We start from the raw sequence: 21,776 nt of genomic DNA, 5'->3' as shown, positions 1-21,776 counted from the left end.
CTTTTTGCAACAGGACAGTCTGGGTGAAATTAGAGGAAATTAGAGCTCTAATGTCTTTGAGTGGAATTGGTAGAGAAACTAGCTTCTTTTGGCGGAGGGCGGGGGAACAACTTCTAAAGCTGTGGTTTTCATCTTCTGGTTGTGTAGTGGAGTCACCTAGGAGGCTTTTAAGAAACACCAGTCACCTGCCCTAAACTCAGGAGTTTCGGGTTTCAACTGAGTTGGGGGTGGGGAGTGGAGGGACGCGAATGGGTAAGGTTCCCAGCGCCACATTGGTTTGAAGGCTTTCCAGGTGATGCTAATTGCAGCCCTGATTCAGAACCACTAGGTTTGGTTTGGGATTCAGATGAGAAAGAAGATAAGAGATCCTGCAAGTATACTTCCAAGGGGCCTTACCCTTCAAAAGAGTAAATGGTCTTCAAACTGAGTCTTAAACTATTAGTGGCCTGATTTGGGCAAGTGTTTTTCTGCCAGTCTAACTTTTTTATTTTCAGCTGGTGCTGCTCTTCTGCACAACATTTTTGGCCAGTTTGTTCTAGGTGAGGGGATTTGACTGAATTTTGTCGACTCAACTGTACCTGTGCTGGAGGAGGCTGTTCCTATAGGATGTAAATGATAACCCCTCTCACATCTGTGATTCTCTTTATGGCTCCGGGGAAGGAACTCAGAGGGACTGATTTTGCAGCGTAAGGTATTTCAGTTTCTCTAAGGTATCGGTGCAGCCAGAGCCTTCCTTACAGTCCCAAAGTTAACCGAAAGGAAAGATTGAGCTGTATTTGTATTTGAGTGTTGAAATATTCCATGGAAAAAGGAAAGGGAAACAAGTTCCACCACTGATTTTTCTTGGCAGGCTTTATCCCGTCCCCCCACCAAATTTCTGGCAAGTGCGATGAGAAATTGACTGGCAGGATTTGCTCACACTAGCTTCCCAAGACATCTTTTGCTTGCTTGCTGCTGACTAGCAGTAGTTAATTTGCTATCTCTCACACGTGTTATCCAAAAATCACAGAACTCATTAGCAATAAACAGCATGAACTTGGTGGGTCACATTTGGAGGATTAGCCAGATGTAAATCTGAGTTGCACTTGGGAGGTTTCCTGTGCCTCATTTTAAAAATAAATAGAACTCTAGCCTTGAGTAGAAACAGATCTTTTTTTTTTTTTAAATGAACTATCTTACTGGAAAACAAATTTTATTTTTCCAATTAAAAAATACGGGAAGGAGGTAAGCTTTTCTTGATGCCAGTGCTTATTTGATTTCATGCCCTTTCCTTCTCCTTGCTGATGGCAGATGTGGCAGAAATAAAGACCCAGTTCCATTGTTCAAGATGGGAGAAAAATGTAATCAATTCAGGAATTTATGTATTCTTAATTGACAGCAGAGGTTTAAAACTTGATTAGTCGGTGGACTATTATTTAACATATCTTTTAGGAAAATAAACTTTTATGTATTTCCCCAGCCATTTTGTGTACCCATCACTACCCTGCAGGATATGGAGGTATTGGCCTTGAAGATGATTCGTAGACCTTTTAAATAATGTTTCTCACTAAGCAGTTGAAAGAGTTAGTTTTCATGTGGTTACAATGTATGATTTATGTGATTAGAAAATTTCTGTTTTCTGTTGATATGCAAACTCGCAGCTTTGTTACCGGATATGCATATGCCACCTGTTTTTAGTTCCAGCAGAACTTTTACCAGAATGAAATAAATACCTTACCTTTGAAGAATCAGAAAAATAATTCAAATATATTGAAATGTTTTGTGTTTCTTTCTAGATCATACTAAATCAGATGAGTACACAAGTGCCCAGGGGTTGACTCTTCCAAGTAGAGATTATGTTTCGTGCAGACACATGAATTGAGTTATAGAGACCTGCTAGAGACTTCCCATGAGTTGATTTTCATCATCCTGGTTTCTAGTACTCCCCAGATTCAACAGTTATCACACTAACTTCTGTTTTCTGTTTATTGCAAAAATGTAACCTCCTGAGTAAGACATCTGTGTTATCACAGCCAGTACAGGCCTGTCAGTTGTCTTGTCCTTCTTTCTGCCTATGAAATCCCTTAAGCATTTTCTATTTATCCTTAGTCCCTAGATCAAGTTAATGATGTATGTTTCTGTTTTCTAGGGAGAAAGATAATTTGCCCCATTAGCTTTAATTTAGTGTTTCAGAAGAAATAGATGGCCAGACCTGGAGCAGGCTGACTTCTCAGGACTCGTTACCGAAGGGCTCTCTTTTTGAAACTTCTGTTAACTGAAGGTGTCATGAGGGATGTGGGAGAAATGAAAAATATTTGTTCTTCCTTACTTTCGAAGAACTCTCTCCCCTTAAAAGTGCTATGGTAGCAGGTAATAGAACAGTTCAATAAGGAAGGCTCCAAGGGAAGGTAAAGAGAATGAAAAAAAAAAAAAATGAAGTACCAGAAGCAAATAGTTCTTTTCATATTCATATCACGTCCATACATCCTGAGATCCATACATCCTGAGAAACGGATACCAAAGTGGCAGAACCAGACTGCCTCTTCGTCCCTCTGATCTAATTAAATGTATTTTCACGTAAAAGGGATAACAAAGTTAGATCTTAATGGGATTAACCTAAGTGAAATATATCAGGCCCTGCTTTGACATTAAAGATTATGGATGGCTCAAGTTCCATTGTGAGATGGTAGGTTTGGATCCTGTAATTTTTGCTCTTGCTATTTTGCTGAAAATACCAAAGTTCCCAACAGAACTTACGGGTTATATGACTGAGACTTGGAATACGAGTTTGATTAGTTTTCCCTTTAATTTTTTGGGAGGTTAATTTTTACTCTTTCATAATGAAGTGAAAACAAAGGAAAAGGGAGCTCTTTTAGAAAGACAAGGCAGTGTTGGTAGCTCCTTACAGTCTGTCTTGCTCAGAATTACCTGGATGAACTGTTTTTTTAGTCCACATTCACTGGTACCTACCTGCTTCTCCTTTTCCTTTGTATGTGTGGTAGGTGCTCAATAATAATGTTTTGGTGGTAAAATATGCATAAAATTTATCATTTAAGGAAGCTGTGTGTACAGTTCACTGGTATTAAGTGCTCATATTGTTGTGCAACCATCGCCACCATCCATCTGCAGAACTTTTTCATCTTAAACTCCTTACCCTTTAGACACTTTACTCCCCATGCTGACCTACCCCCAGGGCCCTGGTAATCACCTGTCTACTTTGTTTGTATGAATTTTACTATTCTAAAGACCTCTGAATGGAATCATACAGTATTTTCCTTTCTGTGACTTGACTTCATTTAGCAGAGTGTTCTTACGGCTCATCTATGGTGTAACACATATCAGAATGTCCTTCGTTTATAAGAATGGATAATATTCCATCGTATGTGTATACCACACTTTGTTTTCCCATTTGTCAATGGGGTAAGAGGGTTTCTGAAACCTTTTGACTGTTGGGAATAATGCTAAGGACACAGGTGTATAAATATCTGTTTGAACTCCACAACATTTTTAAGGAACATTTTTCTCCCCATGAGAAATGTCTTTCCAATTTAGTAATACTGATCTGGCTTTGATACTAACTTAGTGACTTAAAATATTGTTTATAATAAAGCCTTTTATGTAGCATAACTGGAATAGTACATCTGGTTTGAGTTATGAAGTATATGGGACAGGTAAACACAGGGCAATGAAAACTCTTTTATAGAACACATCTGACTAGGTACTGTGGCCTATTTTCATTGATAAAGACCCGTTGCAAGAGACTTAAAAAAAAAAAAAAAAGATCGTGTGTTTTAGCATCTTCATGAAAAGAAGTGTTGCTGTGTGACCTCTGGAAAAAAATCAAACTATAAAAATAACTTGAAAAATAATTATCTTCTGATTAACCAAAATTGTCCAAGAAAAATAAATATCTTCTGATTAACCAAAGTCGTCCAAGCTGAATACAATCCAGGGTCTGGGATGTGTGTCTCCTTCACTAGAGGAGAGTCAGGCTTCTGTCTCGGAATGTAGAGTAATATCTCATGCTGCTGGCATAGGACTCCTGAAGGTACATTTCCCACCCTCACAATCTTGGTGTTTTCAGTGTCTTTATTTTGAGATGGTAATTCTTTCAGATACCTTAAGTGTAGCTAGACAGAGACAAGCTCCTTCTTGTAGTTATTACTGTTTACTGAGCATGAACCAAATGTCAGCTATGTTATTACTAGCTAACATGTATTCAGGCTTCCCTGCTGGCTCAGTGGTAAAGAATTTGTCTACAGTGCAGGAGATATGGGTTCGATCCCCAGGTCGGGAAGATCCCCCCGAGAAGGAAATGGCAACCCAGTCTAGTATTCTTGCCTGGGAAATCCCACGGACAGAGGAGCCTGGTTGTCTACAGTCCACGGGGTGGCAAAAGTCAGACACTACTTAGTGACCAAACAGCCACCTTTATTCAGTGCTTGGCATATATTGGGCATTGTTTTAAACTCTCTCTCTCTCTCTATATATATATATATATTGCAATTTATTTGATCTTGAAAACATCTCAATGCATTTGATACCAGCATAACTTCATTTTACAAATGAGGAAAGTGAGACACAAGTTATCTTGATTGAGAACACAGAAATTGGCAGAGTAGAACTGGAACTCAGGCCTCCGACTTCAGACCTTGTATCTTTCACTTCCATGCTGTACTGACCTGAGTACATATGAATGCATCTTTATGAGGCCTGTGGGCAACATTCTCCGGAGGACAAACTCTTTTTGAGAAGAATAACAGTTTATAAAGCTACAAGTTGTGTGTGTCCGTCTAGAAACCCAGGCCATATTAAATGATCATGGAGTAGTTTAGAAGTTCAACATCAAAGAACCAAGGTTTCTATTAAATATGGTGACCTTTGTTTCACCTTTAAAGGTGAACACATTTCATAAAAAATGATATTCAAAAAGATCATGCTTAGGAATATTAAGAATTTAATATAATTGTAAAAGGTCTTATTACATCTCTAGGAATTCATATTTTGCAAAGAGATTACCAGAAATATGTATTAAGAATCAGCCTTACTCAGAAATTTGGTATTACAGAGTTTGTAAGGAACACCTACTTAGGTATAAGTAGACCATTTATAAATCTCTATATAAAAGGAGATTTCTCTTAACAGAAGGTATTGGGGGTTTAAAAGTATTTGTAGCCACTTTCGTTTAAATATATCTATGTGCCATTATTTACATCAGTTAGCAAGTGAATGAGCCTTTCAAATGAGAGGTTTTAATTCTTAATGATCATGGTGAGTTTTAAAGAGTTCATTATACCTGAAAGAACATTTGTTGGGCAACAGTTACCAGGCCTTTTGCTAGATGCCAAGCCTTTAAAAACAGTTAAAGAATAATTGTTACTTTTAAGGTCTGCTTAACCTGTAAGCCACAGGAGAGAAAAGATTTCTATATTCTCTTGAGTAAAGAGGTTAGGGTGATACAGATAGACAGGTATTTGGTTTTGAAGGTTGAATAGGAGTTTTCCAGGCAGACAAAATAGAGTGAAGGGGGTGAATGGTCTCAGGCAGAGGAAAAGTCAGGCACAGGGACACTGAAAGAAGCAGCAGCGTGACATGGTCAGCAGACCTTAAATAGAGAATCAGTTATAGTGTAAAGACCACGGGCTTAGGCACAAGTTTTAAAAACTAGTCCTGGTTTTACCGTCTTTAAAAAGACAAACTCAAGACACTTTGGTTTCTGTTTTGAGGATTAAAAATAATGCATGTTAAATTGTTCAGTAAAGAATAATTTAATGACATAGGGTTTTGCACTGATAGTATCAATTATTTTTTTCATTTGTCTTTTGATTTATTGTTTTGGACAATAAACTTTGCATGGTTCAAAACCCCAGAAAGTAGAAAAAGCTCCCATCTTTGTGCCTTGTCAAGTTCCTCCTTTTCAACCCCCACAGGAAGCCACTGTTCTTCATTTCTTATGTATCCTTCCATTGTCCCTTCATGTTGCAGGGGACTGTGAATACCGTACTTGCAGCTTTTACACAAAAGGTAGCATATTACACACATTGTGTAGTACTGTCCTCTTTGTTTTCACTTAACCATACATCTTAGGGTCTTTCATATCAATTTATAGGGAGTTTCTTCACCCTTTTTAAAAAGTGCTACTTTATTTTGATCCAGCTTGACTCAAGAAATGGCAATAAGAGTACCGAGTTCCCATGTGCTCTTTACCCAGCTTTCCCTATGATACTCTTATATAACAGTGTCTCTTTTGTCAAAACCGGGAAACTGACGTTGGTACAATGCTGTTAACTCAGGTAGTGACCTTATTTGATTTTATATGCATATTTTTATATTTTCCTGCACAGCATGTGGGATCTTAGTTCCCTGACCAGGGATGGAACCTGTGCCCCCTACAGTGGAAGTGCAGAATTTAATCGCTGGACCACCAGGGAAATCCCTGTATGCATATTTTTAGATTCATTTTTTTGTGTGTTCAGTTCAGTTGCTCAGTCGTGTCTGACTCTTTGCGACCCCATGGACTGCAGCACGCCAGGCCTCCCTGTCCATCACCAACTCCCGGAGTCCACCCAAACCCATGTCCATCAAGTTGGTGATGCCATCCAGCCATTTCATCCTCTCTCATTCCCCCTCCTCCCGCCCTCAATCCTTCCCAGCATCAAGGTCTTTTCCAATGAGTCAGCTCTTAGCATGAGGTTGCCAAAGTACTGGAGTTTCAGCTTCAGCGTCAGTTTTTGTGTGTAGGGGTATATATTTCTGTGAGATTTTATCATCCTTATATATTCAAGTAACCATGAGCACAGTTAGGGTACAGAACTAATTGTTCCCTCATCGCGAAGGAACTCCCTTCCCCCAATCTTAACTCTGGCAGCTGCTGATGAATCCACATATTTCATGTCTACTTACTTTAAGACAGCCCCACCGTATATTATACCTTCCTCAAGGGTAAGAAACCTACTTGCAACCTTTTTTCTTTACTACAGGCCTGAGCACTTAGTGGGTGCTTAATAGTGACTTGTTGAAGCAGAAGAATCAAAACCAAAACAAAGTCAAGCCCAAAAGACAACTCAGAGTTGAAAAACATATGAGTCAGGATAATTTGCTTTCCAAAAGAACGAAAGTTCTGATGCTATTCAGTAGAAAGTCGTCAATGTGAGTTAAGTGATAATTTATTATTTCTTTCTTGGCAAGACTCAGTAAACCTTAAGTGCTCATGATCAGAAACAGTTTTTCTGAAACATCACTTTACACTTTTCAAAGCATTTTCATAGATTTTTCCCTGTAAGGCCCTCTGTCACAGTGATATGATGGAAAGTTTGTCTCTGGTTGACAGTAGGAAAAGGGAAGAAAGGGAATGCTGCTTCATTTTTTCCTTCCCAACAGGTCTCACCTTCAGAGAGAGTTGCTGTGCTCATTTTAACAGAAGAGAACGGGAGAGGTTTTCCCTTGCAGAAGAGGTTCAGTAATGTCTCTGGTCCGTTTATAACTGACGGGATTCCAAACTGCACACATCACTTCTCCATCATGAAGCTTACCTTAGGGAATATGAATTCTTATTTGACTCCTAAAGTGAAAGTTGCTAAGTCATGTCCAACTCTTTGTGACCCCATGGACTGTACAGTCCTTGGAATTCTCCAGGCCAGAATACTGGAGTGCGTAGCATTTCCCTTCTCCAGGGAATCTTCCCATCCCAGGGATCGAACCCAGGTCTCACACTGCAGGCAGATTCTTTACCAGCGGAGCCACAAGGGAAGCCCAAGAATACTGGAGTAGGTAGCCTGTTCCCTCTCCAGGGGATCTTCCCGACCCAGGAATCGAACCGGGTTCTCCTGCATTGCAGGCGGTTTCTTTACCAGCTCAACTATTTGACTCCTAACCCTTTTTTAAAAAACGGTGGTGGCGGTGGCGTTTAAGCACACTGCGTGCTCCATCGCTCAGCCATGTGCAACTCTTTGTGACCCTCGGTCTGTAGCCCGCCAGGCTCCTCTGTCCATGGGATTTTCCAGACAAGAATACTGGAGCGGGTTGCCATTTCCTCCTCCAGAGAATCTTCCCGACTCAGGGATTGAACCCGTGTCTCTTGCATTGCCTGCATTGACAGGTGGATTCTTTACCACTGAGCCAGCAGGGAAGCCCATTGAAGTACATTATTCATTTGTAAAAGACACATACTGTAGCAGTTTACAGACATGGTGACGGGCTTTAGAGTCAGCTAGACTTCTGTTCAAATCCCAGGTCAGTCATCCTCTATCTTTGCTGACCATGGCTACACTTTTACTTATTAAAGTTTCAGGTAATCAGCTATAAAATGGAGACCCCGGTAGTTCCTCCATCAGTTTGAACAATTAGAATAATTGGAATAAAACCTACAGAGCAGTTAGCATCATGTCTGATAGCTATTACTCCTCCGATAAATAGCACCTATTATATGTGAGTCTTCATTTTATGGACTTTCTGCTGCCAGTTTTTAAGCAAATATTAAGATTGTGTCACGTGCAAAACAATGTACTATGGTGGAGCTAGCATAGCTACACCATGGCTCGATTTTTAAACTTAGAAATTTAGAATGCATTTTTCCTATAAAGTTTAAAAATTTGTCATTCAAGTTATTGTGTTTTCACCTCTAAAGTTGCCATTCCACACCACCCCCACCCCCTAAATTCATAACTTTGGTCTGTGAATGAGTAGATTTTCCAGAAATGAAGCATTTGTATCTATACCTTGGGACAACTGAGAAAGTACTATTTGTAGCTTAGCTCTTACTAAGCTTCTGGTAATATCTTATCACTATGTATTGATGGATATTCATGACCTGAGAGATGGTCCATTGGAGAAGCAGGTAGCTGGTGTGGGTGGGTGGGGAGTGAGGGATACTCATTGTATACAGCTCTTGTAATACTAAAAGATAATTAAGTGCAATCAACAGGCTTTGCAGTCACATCCTTCGAATTGTTCAGAGAATGTGCTTCAGCTCTTTGTTTACCTAGGGTGAGACTGACAGGGTATCAGTGGGAAGCATTTGTACCGCAGTGACAGACTGCAGAGAGCTCTTTCCTGTGTTACAGATTGCTAGGAAATTGGATAGGACCTCCTGAGAAGTTCTATCCCAAGCCTTCCCTCAAGAGGAGGCGACGCCATCCGTTAGAAAGGAGGCAGGGGTGGAGTGGACACCTGCGGGCTCCCAGGAGTGAGTTGCCGTCCCGCCCAGTGCGGTGTGTGAAGCCCCCTGTACACAGGGGCGCTCTGCGCTGCATAGCGATGGCTCAGCTCCGCGTGGAACATGGGTCCGTGTTCCCCTGAGAGCCCCTTGGACTTCTCAGACAACCTGACCATAAAGGCAGCTTGCTTGGCAGTGCTCATCAGAAGTCTAAATGATGGCGTTTAGTGCTGAGACAGAACAGTGGCTCTCAACACTAGATGCTGATAAGATGGGAATTTTCTTTAACCTTCCAGATGACTCCAGAGTACCGCTGGGGTTAAGAGCCACTGGGATAAAGAGAAAACCCTCTGGCAAAATGACAAAAAAGCCAGAAAGCCCTCCCACCTACAATGGGTAGCTTGTTTATTCCCTTGTTTCCCAATCAGGCCACTGGTCTTTTCAGTTGGCTGAAATTTCTCTTCCTATTCTGGGTATGGGTCCACTGGGCAGAGATGCTCTTGACTGCCGCTGCATCCATCCACCTGCATTTCCTCCTGTGTGGGACACAACTGCTCTGCTTGTATCACAATGTTTTCCTGTTTACCTTGGAAATCATTTTTTAAAGCCTCCGCCCTCAGGCTTTAAGCAGAAGTGTATGTTACTTTCTAAAGGATATTGCATTTAAATCTTAATAATTTGTCTCTTTCATATAAGAAAAATAACTGTGCAGTGTGGACAAAAACCTTCTGAGAAAACCATGTGTTTCACATTTACTGCAAATAAGTCATTCCCTCTCTCGCGTTCTCAAGAGTCATAATTTGGAAATCATTCTTTTCCTGTGGAAACCAGAAACCTGTTCCCCACCCCCCACCGCCCCATCTTTTTGATAGCTGTAATAAAAGTTCCCACAGGCAAGAGCTTTTGATTTGACAGAATGTAGTGGTTGTCTTTTAGAGAAGCCATGGAAGGTGCCTGGGTGCATTTTTTTCCCTCTCAGTTGTATGTCTTGTAGCCCCTGAACATCATGTCCAAGTGTGATGTCACCACATGTCTTCAATACATCCCACGTCCTTTTACAAATGCAAACTACAGAAGAAACTGGTTGAGTGTCCATAGTATATTTCAAGAACATCCTAGATGGGCTGCTTCAGAGGCACACAATTCCAAGGTATTTGCTGACGTTTATTGTCCGGCTTCCAGTTCTTAAATGTCTTTCTGGTCACATGGTGCCGTGTTTTGCCTAGGGTGACCTATCTGTCCTCTTTTAAATGCCTAGGAATTGACAACAGTCTCATTTCACTGGTGAGTTTGCTGAAGTGTTATCACAAGACAACCAGAATGATTGATGAGTGCTCTTCACGTAGGGCAATGCTGCCAGCTTGGTTTGGATTTGGTCTACCTCAAGTTCTGCTGCTTAATTTTCTATTTCAGTGACGAGTAATCCCTTTTCTTGCTGGTAGCCATAATCACATTATAAGAGACTTAAAAATTCTCATTTCCCAGTAGTAGTTCTCACTACAGTAAGCATTTTTATTTCATGTAAGATTGCTCTTATTTTTTTTTTTTTTCTGACATTGGGAGAGAGAGACCAATACTTATTTTTTTATTTGGATTTTTAAAAAAGACTTATTTTTTAATTGGAGTAGGATTGCTTTACGATGTTGTGTTAATTTCTGCTGTACACGTTGAATCGGCTGTGTTTGTGTGTGCTCAGTTGCTTAGCCGTGTCCGATCAGCTACATGTGTACGTTTATCCCCTCCCTGCAGAGCCTCCCTCCCACCCCTCTGGGTCATCGCTGAGCTCCCTGTGCTATAGAGCAGCCTCCCGGGAACTCTGTTTTACACATGGTTGGTGTATATATGTCAGTGCTACTCTACCAATTCCTGGACGGATATTTAGATTTTCTAATTTAATTGGAAGATCACAGGAAACATTCTGGTCAAGCGGAGCAGTTAAGGACTGATGGAGAGGAATCCTGGACTCCATCTGAAAGGGCAGCTAATAGGCCTGGAATGTGGTTAAGAGACTCCATGGACCTTGACAGTTTTTAACAAGGAACACAAATTTTGCTTGAGAATCTAATGCCTTTGGTAAGTATGGGATCCAGTGAGGCATACTCATCTCTGCCTCTCCCCATGTATTCCTTTGATCATGTTTGTGCCGTTCTTGAAAGAACCACATGTCTCTCTCCCTGACTGGACAGGCCCAGAGATGGAGATAAGTAGGCCCTTCAACAGCCTCCTGTTTTCAAGTTTGTTCTTGCAGGAAGGCCAACAGGGCGGAGGACAGCTCTGTATCTGGGAAGTGCAAGCATGCAGCTACATTTTGTTTTGCAAGAGTGAGACTGCATTTGGACGTGAATAAATTTACCTCAGGTATCTCGGAGCCATGGAGCAACTTTAATTGTCGTTGTTGGGTTGCTAAGTCATGTCCAACTCTTTGTGACCCCGTGGACTACAGCACACCAGGCTTCCCTATCTTTCATTATCTCTTGGAGCTTGTTCAGACTCATGTCCATTGAGTTGGTGATGCCATCTAACCATCTCATCCTCTGTCGCCCTTAATGCTTTAATCATATTTAACTATGTCTAGAACTTGGATTTCATCTCCCCTTTCCTAGAGTTTTTTGAGTGGTATGTTGTTCACAGAACTCCTAACTTTTATGGATTTAGGATATTAAATTCTTATTAGGTTCTCCGCCACTGAATACTAGATATTTAGGAAGTTCACTGCATCTCAGGAGGATGTGATAGTTTGATATTGCTTGATCGAGTATATGGTTGTTGGAGTTTGATTTTATAGATGCTGCAGTTACTCTTAATGGTAGTGGTCAGATAGGCAGAGTGAATCACTATTTTAAACTAGTAAGAAAACTGACTTTAAATGGAGGTTTCTGATTGACTGCCCAAGGCTGTTTAGCGATGTCAATAATCTTAGAAAAGATGAATTGCAAGTATTACTCATTTTTATTTAGGAATTTAATCCTGTGGATAAGTAATGTTTGCCATTCCAAATAGTAATCCTATCGTGCTTGTCACCTAAAGGCCATGTGACCAACTCTGTAATAAGATATGGAAACACATTGTACTTAACCTCTTTTGGGGTTTGTTCTCTTTTTCTCCGTTTTTTTCCAGTTTAATTCTCCTGATGGTCTAGGAACTCACTGCTATACAACAATTTTATATTTTGGTTTCTTTGCAGAAAGGAGTGAGCAGGGTTCAAATTAAGTTCATAAGTATTTGCTTGGCTGCAAATAATTGTTTGCCAGGTGTTGATGGAGGTGAGTGAACATGGAGCCTAGCCAAGAGCAGGAGGAGAGGAGGAGAGGGGTCTGTGTGTGTAGGTAGATACATTTCATATTTCCCATGGCTTGGTTCCATTCTACCATCAAAACTAAAGAAATTAATTGGTTTTCTTCCTGGGATGGTCTATTTGACTGACAAGCCCTTTATCAGCTATTAAATCCCACTGTCCTGGCCTTAGGTTGGCAAGTTCAGATGGACTTCTCTAACTCTTATGTAAGAGTCTCTCCTGCTCCCATCCTCCTTTTAGGCTTATATTGTCATGGAAATGGAGAAAAAAGAGAGGAATCTGCTTTCCAACTTAGATTTTACTGATTTGGAATTAGGAGTTGGCTTAATTAGATATTACCTTTGTTTTTTTATTTTCCCTCAAGAAAAATAGAGGGTGTGTGTGGGAAATAAATAGTGTGACCTAAATTGTTGAACATCTATTTGAGATGGTGTAGTCTAGAAATATTGGTACAACTCTTACACCAACAATTGTTATGTTAATTACATATTTACTAGGCCAAAACTGAAAACATTTTATTTTAGTATCTTACGGTTTTCAAAGCAATCCAACTTTTTTTAATTAGAGAATTCAGAAAGCAATTAATGCGAGTTAGGTTATATTCAAGCTGGATTTAGAGATGCATGATGATTTGAATTAATGTCTATGATATGTCAGCTCCTATTACCATTGTAAAATCAGTGATGGGCACCGTGTTAAGACATTGGGCTTAGATGAATGCTACTTAAACCTAGATTGCTTCCCTCTCAACCCCCCAAAGTAGTAAACCAAATGGTGACAACATAGATGTGCATTCTTTGGCTACAGATCAGTCATTTGAGAAAGGTTTTAGAGGCTTTTTAAAAGTTTGTGAACATGTACTGTCATTTTTAAATATTGAATCATTTCACACCAAGAATGTATTTGCAGTTGGAAGACCATTGCACAGTAATTAGAACTATCACGGTATTTAAAAAAAAAAAAAAAAAAGCTTACTAAGAACAAAACAAAGAGGGGGCAGCTGGGGAAAGAGGGGTGATTTGGGGTTTTGTTGATCCTCGGGGGTGGCGTCGTCTCTGGGCAGCAGAGTTCAGAGCTGGAACAAGGTTGCACCCTGCAGTTTCTCTTTACACTTGGCCAGAAATGGAGGTGTTGGGCCTGTAATCTGGTCCCTGCCCACAGCCAAGCTAGTGTTAGGCAGTATTTCTGTTTTGAACACGTCTGTCCTTATTTTCCCTCTTCTGTGCTTGCCCACTGGAAGGGAAAAAAATAACCAGACGTCCTGCTTGGGTGGAGCCACCAGCCTTTGGTTGCAATGCCCCAGGGCTTTCTGGGCTAACCAGTTAGAGACTTTCAGCTGGCAGAGAGGAGGGGTGGGCTGCAACTTCTCTGTCCTGCCTTCTCAGGTTCCCGTCCTTCCTTCCCACTCCAGAAGGGAAAGGAACAGCCCGGTCCAGTTCCCTGAGCTCAGAAGGGAAGACATGCGGGTTGGGGGAGCCGCTGTGTCCTTCTGTGGGGAGGAGTTCCCAGCATATTCCTGGAAGGTGTGGGATGAAAAAGAATCCACCTTTGCGTCTGCTGCTTCTGTGACTTTGCCCTGTGTGCCTCGGAGCTGGGGATGTGCTAGGATGGGAGGATGGTGTTACCTTGAGATTCCGGTGGGGATGGATGGGGAGGAGGTTGGAGCCTCTGGGGCTCCATCAGAGCGGGAGTCAGCATCCAAACAAGTGGAGATGCACCCTTTGGCGTGCATCCCTAACGCTCCCCCGGTGAATTAGGAAGGACCTTGGTCAGTTGTGTGGGAGTTGAGAAAGCCAGTGAGCTAGCTTGATTCCTCCTTGGAGGAAAAAAAGACTTCTCAGGCTGCCTCCGCCTACTTCTCTCTGCTGGGGGTGTGGAAGGGCAGCTGGGGAAGTAGGAGGTTTTCTGCTGGAGTTAATTGAAAAGACAGCTGCTCTCTTCCATCCCCCTCCTTCCCACACCCCCGGCCCCACCCCATCCTTCTTTCTGCAGCAGGACAGTACTACTCTGTAAACTTTGGCAGGGGTGAAACATCTTGATACTTTTTGGAACAGGAAACTTTTTTTTTTTGGCATGGACTTGTTAGGTTAAAGCTGAGGGGAGTAAAAGCCTAACTAAAATTTGATATAGTCATTCAAGAAATGATTTGTATTCCTCCAGAAAAGGGTCAGTGTGCAGTGGGTTTGAGTCGAAAAGAGCCAAACCAAGATAAGGTAACAAGGCCGTGTTTGGAACTGGCAAGCTCCTGCCAGAACTTGAAAGCATGCTTGCAGCCCTTCCTCTATTATCATAACCTCTTGAACAGAATACGCCATTTGAAACGACAGTAAATGCTTCTCAGTGGGTAAGTTTATGACCTAGTTTTTTTGACCAAGAGCACTTATGGGACTGAACGGCGCAGGGAAGAGCAGAGGAGCTTGGACATCATTGGCCAGAAGTTCTGTGCAGATCAGGAGCTCGGGGCTAATTAGAACCCCGAGACATTAAGCAGCAGCTGTTTTATGGTGTGAACTTTTGCACAGAGGATTTCACGAGGCTAATTCTCCTTGGAAGTATGTTTGCAGAGTGGTTCTTTGCTGGCTGTTGCTTCATTCTTCTTTGGAGGCCTGTTTTCACTGAGTCTGAGTATTTTCTGCCAAACCTAGCAGTGACCTTCCTGGTGCCTGGAGCTGCCGCCCGCCTGGCCTGACCCAGCCGGGCGAGCCAGGGGATGCTTGGGCGAGGTCGATTGGAGGGGGCGAGCTGTCTTCAGCTCATCCCACACCTCAGATCTGCAGTGAGGAACCGAAACCAAGGGGAAGAGAAAATGTTTGTTCTGACTTTTCTGCTCATAAAGGGGGTTGCTTGGCCCTCTCATCCTTCATGCTTTTTCTCTGGATTCTTGGACCCATTCTTAGCTTTGCCCTCTGCAGTCTGTTAAATCTGAACTCCTTGGTTTCTTTTTTTGTTCCACTTAACATGTGAGAATATATTTTTCAGGGAAAATTTTGAGAAATGAATTGAATCTAAAGTTCATGAATCGTATAGACCTTAGGGTGTAGTTGACAAATCCACCCGCTGCCACACACACACTTTTTCCCTCCTTTCTTCACCCACAGTTGTTTTTCTTTCTATCCTCCTGTGTGTATTTGCTTTTACAGTGGGACTACCAAGCTAAACATACTTAGACATGTTTTAGAAAAGAAAGTCACTCTCTAAAAAGGACCCTTAATGGCATGCTAGAGTCTGGGATCCATGAGAAATTGTGTAGTTATACATGGCTAAAGTTAATATCAATTATTTAATTGATTATTAATACAAGTTACTTAAACATTTCCAGAATACACCACATTTTCATATTACACCTTTTTTAGGAGTGCGCATCTTAAAAAACCTTAAAAGATACACACACTTCTGTCTTTTATAGACACATGAAGTTTCCAAGCATAAGGCTCCTTAAATGAGAAAACTATGACAATATCCCTGTCATACACCAATAGAGAAATAATTATATATGTTACAGTGTATGAGAAATGTTGGACATTAAGACTGTTTGGGCATTGTTTTTAACTTATATATAAGTTTGATTTGCATTAGAAAATGTGAAAGCGACATGAGAGTGCAGGTCCATATTGTCTATGTAAAAATCCACGTGAGCATATTTAGAGGGAGCGATGCTAGAACATTTAACTATAGTTGAGTAGGGATCATAATCATGTGAAATTACATTTACTCTCCTCAATTTTCCACAGGGAGCTAGCAGATCTGTTCACAATTCTAACGTCTAACTTTTGGTAACATACTTTCATGAATGAGCATGAGAGTGGCTTTCTCCCGTGTCTCTCCTGACACAGTTCAGATGAGGTACGAATTGCAAGACTTCAACAGAAGTTATTGTTATAAGTCTGTCCACATTTGCAAAGCTTTCAGTTGTAGGTGTAACTGATCGTTTGGGGGCAAGCCTAGCTCAGGTGGTTTCCAGGAAGAGAATAGAACGTTTCTTGTCTTCCATGGTGGGTGCCCAGCTTTCTCCTCACTGCTCATCTGATTGCCTTTCTTTGACTTGGAGGACTCCTTGCTCCCTCTTCACATCATGTTTCCGTTTTCTCCTTCTGGGGTCTTGCCTGCACTCCTCACCCATCCGTTGCTGCTCTGTACTCCCGTTCTGCCGCCATGGAGAGGATCCCTGAATGGCTTTCTGGAAGATGACTCATCATCAGGGAGCCACGCGTCACCTGTAAAGTTAATAGTGTTTCTTGGGGACCCCATTTGTGGCAGTAAAATTTGCAGCTAGGCGTGAGCAACTACAGTTTACAACAGTGTTTTAATTGTTTGGAGGTGTCCATAAAAATAGTGTGGCAAATTAAAATCACTTATGAACGAAGATGCTTTTTCTTACCCAAAGAGGTGCTCCCTAGAAAGCGCCCCTCTTCAGCACTGACGGCTGGCTGTTGGCTCCAGCATTTGCTGTCCGAATTGATCAGGCCCTGCTTGACACATGGTGCAAGGGTACACATTTCTCAAATTCCTGGCTTTCCAAATCTGTCTGAGGAAAGAGCTGAACCAGAGGGAGCACCACGCAGGTTGGTGAATTGAGTGAGTCATTCTGGTATTGATGCATTTTAGCCTTGACTGAACCTCTTCACATACCGCCTAAAGAAATGAAATCTAGTTGAACGAATTCTCCCCATTCTTCCCCGTTTTAAAAACAATCCTAAAACACACATAATAGGAATTACAATCTTACAAGTTCTTTTCTTTTCCCAGTTTCCAGGAGGTCAGGGGATGTCTCTCTAGAGTGTCATGGTTTCACTGGTAACTGTGATAAGAGAATGTTTCAGGTGAATATTTCTATTTCTTGCCTGTGTCTGCCCTTAACTTCTTCCTCAATTTTCTTGGTATCATCCCCAGACCAGCCCTCTGTTACTGAATCAGTTCAGGAGTGAATGCCAGTAAGCATCTGAGATTGTTGCCTACTTGTAATGCATTTCCTTTTGAGAAAATACAGCAGATTTCACAAGAGGCCATCACTAGGTAAGCTTAGACATAACAGTCACACCCGAAGTATTCTTCCTTGGTGGGTACTTAGTGAATGTTTCAGGCTGAACCCAGAGATACTCTGCTCAGAACCTACAGTATTACTTGGTACCAAGAAGCGAATTTAAGAAATGTTGAATTCTTAGCCAGATAAACCTGTTTCATAGGTTACTGTCCCCTGAAACCCAGCAGTAGTAGATGATTTCGGCAGTGAGTTTTGGAGTCATTCTGCCTCATTTTGTAGATCATTTGTGGCATATAGACAGGATGTAGTAAGTGTATTTGGGGAGGGGGGAGGTGGGAGCATAACACTGTATCTGAAATGAAAATGGAAAGCAAGCTGGAGACACTCCGAGCACTGGGGAACTACGCCTGTTATCACTAGTAATTCTCAGGTAGAAATGCAGTTCAGATCATCTGCGGCAGCTTCGCCCCCTCTCAGTACCAGAAAGTTGGTTGCTGGAGGAGGAAGCCAAGGACACGCTCCAACATCAAACTTCCTGAGTCCCTGACATTTCTGTACCTCAGTTGCCCCGTCTGTACAGTGGGGATATCCTGTAGAGTTGTGTCATAAAATCTCTTCCCCCGCAGGTGATACTGGGAACGTGTGCCTGGCTGAACTTGTGGCTCTCAGAGGCTGGCCTGCTGAGCTGGAGGAAGGCCCCGGAAGTCACACTTTGATCAAGTTTTGGTCTTCCCATCGTCTGCCCTGGTCCTTTTAGCCTTTCTGACATGAGTGACTTCCTTTGTGGAATGAGATGATGGGACTCTGTTATCTTTTTCCTGAACTCTCTCTGACCCAAACCAGACCCTCTAATAAGAGCCTGGCTCTGTGGAGGATGAGGGATTCCTCATAAGGAACGCCATATCGGGAGATCAGACAGAGCTGTTTCTCCAAATCCGGGTCCCTCTTTCTACACTGACAGCCCTTGGAACGAGTCAGGTGGACGTGAGGCATCTTCCCTCTGCTGGGTGTTAAGTGCTTGACCTTAACTGTGAACATCAACAACTGAGGCAGGGCTGGGCAGTGAACTTCCTTCTTTCGGAATCACCCTCTTGCCCTCACCTATGTGATTTTGTTACTTAAGCAGAGATGACTTATGGAGGAAAAAAACACAACCCACTGTAACATTAAAAAAAAAAAAAAGATAAAGCCCTGCAGACGGCTATTTGTGTTTGTTCTACAGCAGGAACACCTCCCTCCCCTTCCCTTATCATTCTTTCCAGTCCCCTGTGGAGCCCTTGAACCTTTTCTTTGCTTCAGACTCCCCCAGGTCAGACTTGATTGTGAACACCAGTGTTGTGGGTTTGGAACGGCTCTGTCCACTCAGGCAGGCGGAGAACAAAGGTCAGTCTGTCCCCACTTTCCCGAGGCCCTGGAGCAAGACTTCTTAGCTGCCGGTTGAGCGGGAGTAAGACTTTCTAGGGAAAGTTGCTTTTCATAAGCTCACAGAGAAGAGAGAATTTATTGTGTCTACCAAACTTGTCTCCATATTTCTTTAAAAAAAATCATTTAGGTATTTTTGGCTGCACTGGGTCTTTGTTGCTGCCCTTTCTCTATTTCTGACGAGTGAGGTCTACTCTTCGTTGTGGTGCATGGGCTTCTCATCGCAGAGCACGGGCTTGCTAGGCTTGCTGACTCAGTAGTTAGGGCGCGTGGGCTTAGTTGCTCTGCTGCATGTGGGATATTCCTGGACCATGGATCGAACCAGTGTTCCCTGCGTGGCGAGGCAGATTGTTATCCACTGTACCACCAGGGAAGCCCTGCCTCCGTCTTTCTGTTCTTACCGTTCTCCTGTTAGATCTTGCCAGTGACAAGATAAAGAAGCAGGAGAGGATTTCCTCAACCCCACTGAAATAAATTCTACCCATTTCTTTCAGATCAGTTTTTCTAATTTAAAGAACTGAAAACCTCTACCGGCTGTCTTTGGAAGGAATTACAATGATAAGAGTTGATGTTTAGAATCTTGTTTGAACTAACTCTAGGGAAGGTTTCCCTTTGAAAAGGAAGATCTTTTATCTATTTTTCAAACATGTTTTCTTCAGTACCTTGGGATAGTGACATGTGTGTAGTTGATGCTTCATACGTGTCAGATGAATTAATGCTCTCCCTAAATCTTGTCTCACCCTCTGTTTCACACCTTTTGCCATTGTCATAGTTCTTGAAAATCTACTTGCTTTTTTGTTTGTTTTTTGCACAGATGTGTTTTCACGTGTTTTTTTTTTTTTGTAGTTGTTTAGTCCCTAAGTCATGTCTGACTCTTTTGCACCCCATCGACTATAGCCCACCAGGCGCCTCTTGCCTATGGGATTTCCCAGGCAAGAATGCTGGACTGGGTTTCCATTTCCCTCTCCAGGGGATCTTTCCAGTCCAGGGGTCAAACCCGCATTTCCTGCTTGGCAGGTGGATTATTTACTGCCAAGCCACCAGGGAAGCCCTTTCACTTGGTTAGTTTGCAGAGATTCTTCCCTCTGCCAGGTTGCACTCTTTTCGCTGTTCAGTAACTTATATTGGCTGTTACTGACAGTCTAGGTTAAAACCTGAGTCTTCCAATAAGCCTTCAGTGAGTGTCCCCATCTACCTACATCTTCTCTTACTTACCTCCATCAACACATACAGACACACAGACACAGGCACACACGTGTGACTTGCTCTGTTTGGAGCCCCCAGCAGCCTGGGTTTCTCTTTAAATCGTGAGTATACTCTGATGTGATGGAAGAAGAGTGTGGAGCTTGGCTGTTGGAAGGCGCAGTTCATCTCCGGACAGCACACCCCTGGGCAGCCAGAATGCAGTATGTTGATGCCATGTCAGTGGCAGTCCTGATTCCCTGGTAGCATTTATGGGCTCACCTGTACCTAAGATGAGGCTTATTTCAAGATGACTCTTCCACAGCTCTCTTCTCTGACAGCAGTCATTAAGAGATTAGGTTTCTTGAAATATCAGCATTTGTCGGCCCCCTGGCTGAATAATGCTCTGCAGCCTAAGGAGGAAGGGATTTCTGAACAGATCTTCAGCAGAAAAGAAATGCTGAGCTTTAAAAAGAAACATTCTTAGTGCAATACATCCTCTTTGCTACTGTGAACGGACATATGCTTCTCAAAAATGTGACTCAGTCAAGGGCATTTTGAGGTGTTTGTAGAGAAGGGAGGGGAATTGAAAGGGGTTTGGAGAGGGTTTGATTGAAAAGGAGACTGACTTTGGTTTCTCATCCTAGTTGGTAACCATCGCACAGTAGTATTTTAAATATCCCAGTTCTTCAATGTAAACCTCTTATTTGGAAGAAATTGCTCAAATTACTTTAAGACTTAAATAGTTGTGTGTGTGTGTGTGTTAGTCTCTCAGTTGTGTCTGACTCTTGTGACCCCGTGGACTGCAGATCCCCAGGCTCCTCTGTCCGTGGGATTCTCCAGGCAAGAATACTGGACTGGGTTGCCATTCCCTTCTCCAGGGGATCTTCCCAACCCAGGGATAAAATCTGGGTCTCCTGCATTGCACGTGGATTCTTTACTGTCTGAGCCACCAGGGAAGCCCCTAAATAGTTCTTGGATCAGCGTTTACAGGATGAGAGGTTACAGGATTTAGTATGGTTATTCTCTGGTGTGTTCAAAACCACAAAGCATCTCTCATAAAGTCTAGCACTCTAGTGGGCTGAAGTGCCCACTAATGTCAGTGAAAGGAATGAAATGAGGCTGAGGATTCAAACTGGTGATAACATCTTAGAAGCAAATTATATCAAAATAGCTACTTAAGGGAAGGATATGACCGCTTAGATGGCTTGGGTGCGCAGTGGGGTTATTTAGCACCTGAACATGGCAGATCCAGTTTTGCCTGGTAGCTGGAATACAATCCTGCGTATGTGACATTTTTATACCTTTTTTATATTAAAAACAAAGTTAAGGAACCTCTTTGGACAGGAGAAGAGGGCAAAGCTGTGTATCTGTCATTCCCAAATCCATTAGCCTGATGACTAAATTGGGAATTTTTCAGTGAACATGGGCTTCCCATGTAGCTCAGTCGGTAATGCATCTGCCTGCAACGCGGGAGACTTGGGTTCAATTCCTGAGTTGGGAAGTTCCCCTCGAGAAGGAAATGGCAACCCACTCCAGTATTCTTGCCTGGAGAATCCCATGGATAGAGGAGCCTGGCAGGCTACAGTGCATGGGATCGCAAGAGTGGGACACGACTCAGAGCCTGCTTTCTTTCACTGAACATTAACCCAAATGATTGTGATAGTTCTGATAACTAGACAGTAGAACTTTCTCTTTGACTCCACTGCAGCCTAGCTTGCAGCCAGCTGTGGAGAGCCAGTAAAGTTGGTAGTCACGCGTAA

The 21,776-nt window shown here is 42.3% G+C and overlaps 1 protein-coding gene across 25 annotated transcripts in view; it reads left to right on the top strand.

Annotated features, from left to right (window-relative positions):
• Positions 1–21,776, top strand: part of LOC122697542 — a 650,597-nt gene that overhangs the window by 101,871 nt on the left and 526,950 nt on the right. Inside the window, exons 4-5 of one of the 25 annotated variants that reach the window (XR_006342101.1) lie at positions 17,319–17,441; positions 18,036–19,712. The exons of 21 other annotated variants lie outside the window; for them this stretch is intronic. The gene's annotated coding sequence lies outside the window, so the exon portion shown is untranslated. 3 more of the 25 variants (XR_006342099.1, XR_006342098.1, XR_006342092.1) reach the window with 3 other exon arrangements.

Source organism: Cervus elaphus, chromosome 7 (genome assembly GCF_910594005.1).
Source record: "Cervus elaphus chromosome 7, mCerEla1.1, whole genome shotgun sequence".
NCBI classification, from domain to species: Eukaryota; Metazoa; Chordata; class Mammalia; order Artiodactyla; family Cervidae; genus Cervus; species Cervus elaphus.
The sequence above is the reverse complement of the archived record's forward strand: the minus strand, read 5'-3'. Positions and strand labels throughout refer to the sequence as shown.